General features: G+C 36.1%; 1 long non-coding RNA gene across 2 annotated transcripts in view; it reads left to right on the top strand.

Moving 5' to 3' along the window:
* LOC141371347 (uncharacterized) overlaps window positions 1-7,064 on the top strand; it is a 95,645-nt gene extending 88,581 nt beyond the window's left edge. For both annotated transcript variants that reach the window (XR_012376244.1, XR_012376242.1), the window contains one exon: window positions 6,811-7,064. This is a non-coding gene — a long non-coding RNA (uncharacterized lncRNA). The remainder of the gene's footprint in view (window positions 1-6,810) is intronic.
* Window positions 7,065-8,098: the final 1,034 nt, after the last annotated feature.

Raw genomic sequence — 8,098 nt, 5'->3', positions numbered from 1 at the left:
TTTCTTTCTTTCTTTCTTTCTTTCTTTCTTTCTTTCTTTCTTTCTTTTTTTCCTTCCTTCCTTCCTTTCTTCCTTCCTTCCTTCCTTCCTTCCTTCCTTCCTTCCTTCCTTTCTTCCTTCCTCCTTTCTTTCTAAGATTTTATTTATGGATGCCTGGGTGGCTCGTTGGTTAAGCGACTGCCTTTGGCCCAGGTTATGATCCCGAGGTCCTGGGATTGAGTCCCACATCATACTCCCCCTGCTCTTTGGGGTGGCTGCTTCCCCCTCTCCCTCTGCCTGCCACTCCTCCTGCTTGTGCTCTCTCTCTGTGTCAGATAGAGAGAGAGAGTGAGGGGGCATAATCAGGGGGAACAGCAGATAAGCAGGGAGCCTGATGTGGGGCTCCACCCCAGGACACTGGGATTACAACCTGAGCTGAAGGCAGCTGCTTAACTGGCTGAGCCACCCAAGTGTCCCACGGTTCTCTTAATTTCTTACCTGACTTTTCCTTTTGTTTACTGACAACTCTTAATGCCCCCCTGATCACCTGTTTACCTAATTGCCTCCCTTACATACTGTCCAGGCCTCCTGACTACTGCTGTACTTTGTCCAACATGACATGAAAAGATCATTCTAATATATTAACAAACTATTTAACAAGATAAACATCTTGAGTTTCTAGTAATTGAGAATTCCAGAGATTGTGTCCCATGAAACAAATGATTACTAAGAAGAATGAGATAATGTATTATTTAAGTTGCATAACCAAACTTATGAAGGGTTGATTTATATTGAAAAGGGTTTATGGGGGCACCTGGTTAGCTCAGTCATTAAGTGTCAGACTTCTGCTCAGGTCACGATCTCGGGTTTCTAGGATTGAGCCCCATATCGGGCTCCCTGCTTAGCGGGAAGCCTGCTTCTCCCTCTCCTACTCCCCCTGCTTGTGTTCCCTCTCTAGCTCTCTCTCTCTCTGTCAAATAAATAAATAAAATCTTAAAAAAAAAAGAAAAGTGTTTATGTATAAAAGCACAATGTAGCCACCTTCAGCTTTTTTGGTTTTTAATTTTTGTCACTATTAGTGGGAAAAAAAAATCCCATTTATTGCAAGCCTGCTTTATACCATGATCATAACTAGTTGTGATATTAGTGTGGTCACATCATAGTCTGAGCAGATCACCAATTACTTCTTTAGAAAAAAGTACAATTAAAAATATGTTGGAAAGCCAAAGGCTATAATTTTGCTTTACATAGTCTAACAATTTAACACTGAAATGTTCATATCATCTTAGAAACTGTAATATGACAACTTTAAAGTAATTGAACATATCAAGGAGCAACAGCTTTATATATTTTTTGTAAATGACTTCTTCCAAGATACACCAATATAGTTTTATTGAGAGGATATTAGCATCAGTTTAAATTGATAATATTGTTACCTCTTTGCTTTTAGCTCTGCTTAGCTGGCTGGGGTTTGCTTGCATAGCAATTAAGTCTGTCAGTTCAGAAAGTCTGATAGGCTTGCCATCATCCTTAATAGCTATATTGTTTGGGCCATTGTTTTTACCTATAGATATATTTCTCTTGTAAGGCTTAAACATTAATCTAGTCTTCCTTTCATGTGGCCTCTAGGTAATCTTAGCTTGAATCTATACTGATAATACTTTAGTTATGTTATGATATGCTGTGACCTGAATCTTTCTTGGAAAAACTGCTAAAACCAAAAAACAGGGGGAAATGGCTATTATTAGTTGGTCATGGCATGTATTTTCCCTTTCAGATCTTTGAAATACATTTTTGAAGTAGATCTGTGATAACTCAGGTCAGTGAGGCTTGCACAGTTTGATTTAACCTCGAGTACTTTTGTTAAATTTTATTTTTTTATGAAATGTATTTCACTTCTGACATTAGGAAGATTGCAGCTTTGAAGAATTCACGTGGACCTTCTGCAAGCATTTTGTTTTGCTAATGAACTAAAATTGATTTCTGTAATCGAAAGATAATGATACTATTTGACTATAATGACTAAATACCAAATGAAATTCTGTACAAGTAAAATTCTACACAGTCCTGGATATAATGTGATTGCTTTTTCTTAATTGTGAAATCACATTGTATATCTTCTTCAAACTGTTTAATTATTAAAGAAAAAAATCAGAAATGAGCAGTAAAAATTATGCTGAACTAGACTTAAACTTTAACCTGGATTCTTTGCAAAACCTTGTGCAAATCACTTAATTTTCTTGGGACTCAGTTTTTCATCTATAGGCCTGGTAGAACAAGGTCACTTAAGGTCTCTTCTAGCTCTTCCATCTCTAGAATCTGAATCCCACCAAACTGATTTTTCATAGTTAGTAAAAAATCTGAACAAAGCCGAACTGTGAAATATTTGACAAGCATTAACAGGATTGAACATGTTTTAGACGTTCAGTGTTCTGTAGGAGAAAAGAACAGTTAAGATCTACTCCCCCTCCCCCCATAACTTGTATTTTTAAAAATTTGAAACACTGTACAATTGACAGTTACTCTAAACTGGTTTTATACTTCTTGTGGTAAGGATGGAGAGAGAATGCTTAAACATATAATTTCACAGGGCATGTTGTGCTTTATAAATGCAGTGACAAACAGTGGTTTGGGTTGGAGATCTGGGTCAGCTTGGATGGTATATAGTCCAGACTATACTTTACTAGATTTATCCTTGATAAACAGAGCATGAATCTTATTGAGATTTTCCCCCCCATGGAGGTAGGAAAAAAAGAGAGAGAGACAGAAAAGCAAAAGTGCCTGCAATACCAGAGCACCTGCTTTATTAAATCTTCCCCAGGGAGGTTCATTATTAAGCTCTGAAATATAAGATCTTACTATAAATGGCAGATAGGAACCTGTACTCTCTTCACTTGTAATATGCATATTTTACTGATTTCTTATTAAAATCAAATTTACCAATCAGCTTATGCCCAAAAATATACTTCTTTGTAGAATTTCCTGGGTGGATACAGCATATTAAATCGTACGGAGAATGTTCACATATTCATTAATAAAGATTCCTGCATGAGACAAAACGATTCATTTTTATTGCCTTTGCATGTCTAGAGTCTGTATAACATAACTGTCTTAAAAATATCAGAAAGAAGATTTTAGAAACAGGTAAAACAGACTTGCTTAATATACCAGAAAATATCTAGCTTTATTTTTACTGGAGGGATAAAAATAGTATATGCGCATATATTTTGAAATGAAAGGGTATAAATAAAAATGCAGTTGTAGAGCAGATAACCTGAATTAATAGACTGCTATTTATCTGCCTTAGTATTCACATGAGGCTAGATTTTAGCTATTTACGTTAATAAACTTTTTGCCAAATAACCTCTGAGTTAAAATACTTGATCTCACTTTATACAATTTTTTAAAGGACAGAATTTTTTTTTTGAAGGAATAAGTATTTTACTGTCTTGTAAAGAAGAATCATATTCTCATAGTCTTTGGTCCTGAATAAACAAATTCCGTGTTTGCCACTCATGATTATTTTACAGTGATGATTGAAACACTAAATAATTCAGTTTAATTTAGACAGAGGAAATTAAAAGTTTTGCTACAATTCAGAAATTTCATAGTTTTCAAGGATTGTGGTGCACAGCAGGTCTATTTTATCTAAACCTGAAGAAGAAATGCAAAAGGAAGCACCGAGAATGGGGAAGAATTTGGGATTAGGAGTACATTGCTGGAAAGTCTGGGTGAAATGATGGTGAACTTAAAATATTGCTTTAGGCATGTAGTAAGCCCAACAGCACCGTGGGTGCACCTGTGATCATGACAGGCCTATGTTAATTTTTCTGTGATTGGTTGGCTTATCTGAAAAATGGGGATGATGATAGAAAATATAAGGCAAAAAATAGTGAAATTTGCTTAGAAACTATATTTGAAAATTATTTTGAAATGAAAAGTTTATTTTCTGTAGAAGTTTAATATATTAAAGCAGATTTTAATGTCATAACTTACTAAAGAACTCCAGAGATAGGGATGTTATTTTTGGGGGGAGGACCCTTCATGTTCAGAAAAATGCAGTATTTATAGTACGAATTGGAATAAAATCTATTCTATGAATTCAAAATTTTCTAGAAACTGATAAAAGGTAATTTTAAAAATCTTATGAAAAAAGTGGTAATTATACCCCAATAAAAAAGGCAGAGAGAACACAAAAACATCAAGGCTTATATATGTATAATTAAAATCGTTTCCTATCATCAGTCACTTTCATTTTCCAAACTGATGCTATTTTAAAAAACAATATATATATATATTGTTGTTGTTGATGATTAACTTCATCAGAGTCATTCTCCAAACCAGGAAAAAAGGCAATGATATTACAACTGTGAGACCAGAGTGCTGAGCAGGTTTGTTGAATTCTGTGCAGTAGGCTAAGGAACCTGTGTAAGTCCGGGTGAAATTCCTCTTGAATATGCTCCTGTTCTTCTGAGCTGGTTCTTCAGGCACAGGCAACTTCAAGTCTACTTACCTAGGAGCTCTTTGTTTCTAGTTGTTGTGAACTAAATTTGCTAATACTATGTGGGTAATGATAAGTTGCACCTTGATTCATTAGGTCTGTAAATGCTGTGATAATGGTAAGACATAATGAAAAAGGGTAGCTCAGAAATGGAGAAGCGGAGTTGCCTTTAGAATAACCTGATAGATACACTAGGAAATGCTGAGGTGTAAGTGACATAGAGGCCTTTGAGGCTGGGGGTGGCGGGGAGAGGGAGAGAGAGAGAAGGAGAGAACCTTAAGGTTTTTAGGCTCTTTTTGGCTCTTTTAGTGTGTATGGTTAAATACTGCTTTTTACCTTGAGATTTAGATGTGTTGGATAGAGATAGAGGTTCACCTCAGTGGCCATAATCTTTTCAGTCTTTAGTGTCCCTAAATGCCTTAATCTGGCTCTGGGTATCTTGCCTATTTTTTTTTTTTTTCCTGTGCCCTTCCAGACTTTTTATACTGTAGGTATTACCCCTGTCCTCTGTTAGAGAGATGACAGAAAAGTAAAGTGGTATTATTAACTTGAGTGTGCTTAGAGAAGTTAGTAGAAATAAGATAACAGTGGTTTACAAAAAACTGGTTTAGAGCAGTAGTTCTTAAGATCTCAAGATGTGGTCCCTGGGCCAGCAAGAGCCTTATTACCTGGAACTTGATAGAAATGAGACTCCCCCTTTCCCCCAGTCCTGAATCAGAAAATCTGGGAGGGGGCCCAGCAATCTGTTTTAACAGTCCCTGTAGGTGATTCTTATGTGTGCTAATGTTTGAGAAGGAAGTCTAGAGATCAGAGCTCTTTTCTCAGTTCTACCACTTTCTAGCTGTTAGATCTTGGTCAATTTGCTGAAGTTTTCTGAGTCTGGTTCTTGTGTCTGTAAAATGAGAGATAATCAACAATAGCCCTTCTAGCTCTACCATTCTGTGAGTCTGGGATTCTAATTACTTGGTGAAAGGGAATGTAGTAGGGAAAACAATGCCTGGACATCCAGCTACAGAGATACGTTTGATATTGCTGAGTTACACGCTCCTTCCACATGTTTAATGTACAGTGATCCTTCTCAATCCTCATTAGCTCTGTATCTTTTATGTAGCAGTTACTGTAAATAAAATGAGCCTGCTAAATAACTCAAGACCAATTCAATTTCAAGTAAGTAGAATAGATTACAATGATCTGACTTTTAATTGTTGAAGATGACACAAAGCATCGATGATATTATAAAATGTAATTTAAAAGTACACAGCTTTTAGTGGAATGGCTTTCCCGAAATTCACCATAAATCGAGGGCTCAGAGTACATAATTAAGTCTAGAAACAATAATAGGGTGACATAGCCCCCTTTTTACATGATATAATGTATTCAAAGTTTAGAAAGCGATAAACATAATTTTTCATAAGGATCTGCTGAAGCACACTTTTGATAGTCTAGTGGAGATTAGTTAGTTCGAATGACCAAAGGGCAAATCTTTTACTTGTAGAATTTCTATTCTCCTCAAAGCAGTTTTCAAATGGTAACCTGCTTTTCAATTTATGCAGAGGTATGACATGTGATTTGGAAAGCTATAGCTTCTACTGAAAAATGCTAAATGTATGTCTTTATAAGTATTAGCTATGAATGTGAGTATTTGTGTAATATAAGCGGGGATTCAGGGCTGCTCTAAGACACTGTGAATTCTGGATGCTGACAAGTGCAGGTGTTGACATTTCCTATATTTGGGTTATGTCAATACTGCAGACAAAGTTAACCTCCTTCATCCCATTATTGTACTAATCTGAGTCATTATTTATGTATATATGAGATGCCAGTTTTTAAAAGGCACAACAGTGATAAATATGCTTTGACTAACTTGAGATAATTGGGCAGAAGATTGGTTATGTTAAAAAGAAAAATTAGCCCACCAGACACAAGTGGCACAGGTATGATCTGGCTTTCCTTGTCTGTGTCTGTTCATAATTTCATTCAGTTGAGTTGAGTACAATATGCACTTGGTAGCTTTGTTTAACAGGCTCTGTCTATGTATATGCATGCTTTTTTCTTTATACAATTGAATGCTTAGTAATTGTAAGCTTGTTTATGGTATCATGGAAACAATATGACTAAACAATTTTTAATATTTTTGCTTATATTCTTGGCATACATAAATCATGCAGTTATTTTTAAAAAGATGCTTGTAAATGAGGTCTTGGAGTAGCTTCATATAAAATTATGTAAGACCAACTTCAATTGAGGGTGACTCTTCTGCATTTTGTAGAAAGTTATCATATCCTCTCCTTTACAATAAGTGATATCCAATTATTTTATTTTGGTTTTAGGTGGTCACTGAAATTCTTTACATCAAAACCTGTTAAAGATAAAGAAGACAATAAATGATCGTGTATTCTTTTAGAGAGGCAATGTCATTTGCCCAGAAGGGGGAGCTCTCAGTCCGCATGCAGCAGAGCAGAGCAGACAGTCTAGTATCTTATCTGCTGCTTGGAAATTGTCTGACAGGAAAATATCAACACAAACCATGCGATTTGCCGCTGGAGCACGCTGGACCTCATCTGCTTAAAAAGATGCACGGATATAGTCATCACAGTTCATAATTTAATAAACTGCTAAAAAAACCACACATTTTCATTTTAGCGACTTTGGTCTCACAACTAAATTCACATTGCTACAAAGACATTTGAATTTTGCACTAATATGTCATGAGCACTGCACCCATTGCAAATTAATGAGTCTCTGAATAGCACTGTGCATTTGTCATTTGAATTTATGCTAATGCAATGAGGTCTCCTGGTGATGCTGATAGTCCATAGCAGCTGCTCGAACCAGAGAATGCACCGGCACTTTTCTTCTACTTTATATTGCTACCTCTTTTCTTGGCTTTTCTGGCCTGTCACTTAGGCGGCAATTCTGTAGCTGGTTATTGATAGGGCTGCTAATTATCTTTGACTTTACACTATTGGCCTGACCCCCAACACTGAGCAGAAGTAATGGATCAGTGTTGAGAGAATTATGTACATCATATGGTGACAGCCTCAGACCAGGAGGTCAAAAGGAGTTCATTGAGAACCAGTGGTATTTACAAAGGATGTTGGTGTGGAAATTCGTAATATTTTTCAGTGATATTGTGTAATTTATATCAATAGGTCAATCTAAGAAAGTGACTGTGACCTTTGTAATCATAATGAACAGCTTATGTACATGTGTACAAAAAGAGAGGGTGGTCCTTTTCAGTCTGTTCTACTGCAATCTAAGAAAATGGTCATGGCAATACTTCCGGGTAATCAGGGCATTTGGGTCCTCGTTATGGTTGTACAAATTTCTCTTACTGGTCAAAGAGATGTGGTGACACATTTGGATCTAGTGGAGGGGTTGCTGGCATATTGTGTGTGGGAGGAAGATGCACAAATAACCATTTTCGTGGGACACAAATCAACGACAAAAGGTTCTCACTGTTATCTTTCTTCTTTTGCCAAGTCTTAATTATGAAATTAAAATTTTTCCTTAGACCAGTGTTTCCATTTGACCTGCTTCTAGAACGAAAAATGAAAGTATGTAGAATTTATTCTAATAGATTAAGGAAATTAGATTTGGTGTTTAGTAATGATGTCA

Source organism: Callorhinus ursinus, unplaced genomic scaffold (assembly GCF_003265705.2).
Source record: "Callorhinus ursinus isolate GAN/ISIS: 27379988/994484 unplaced genomic scaffold, GSC_fseal_2.0 scaffold3, whole genome shotgun sequence".
NCBI lineage: Eukaryota > Metazoa > Chordata > Mammalia > Carnivora > Otariidae > Callorhinus > Callorhinus ursinus.
Note: the sequence above shows the minus strand (reverse complement) of the source record. Positions and strands in the feature narration are given on the sequence as shown.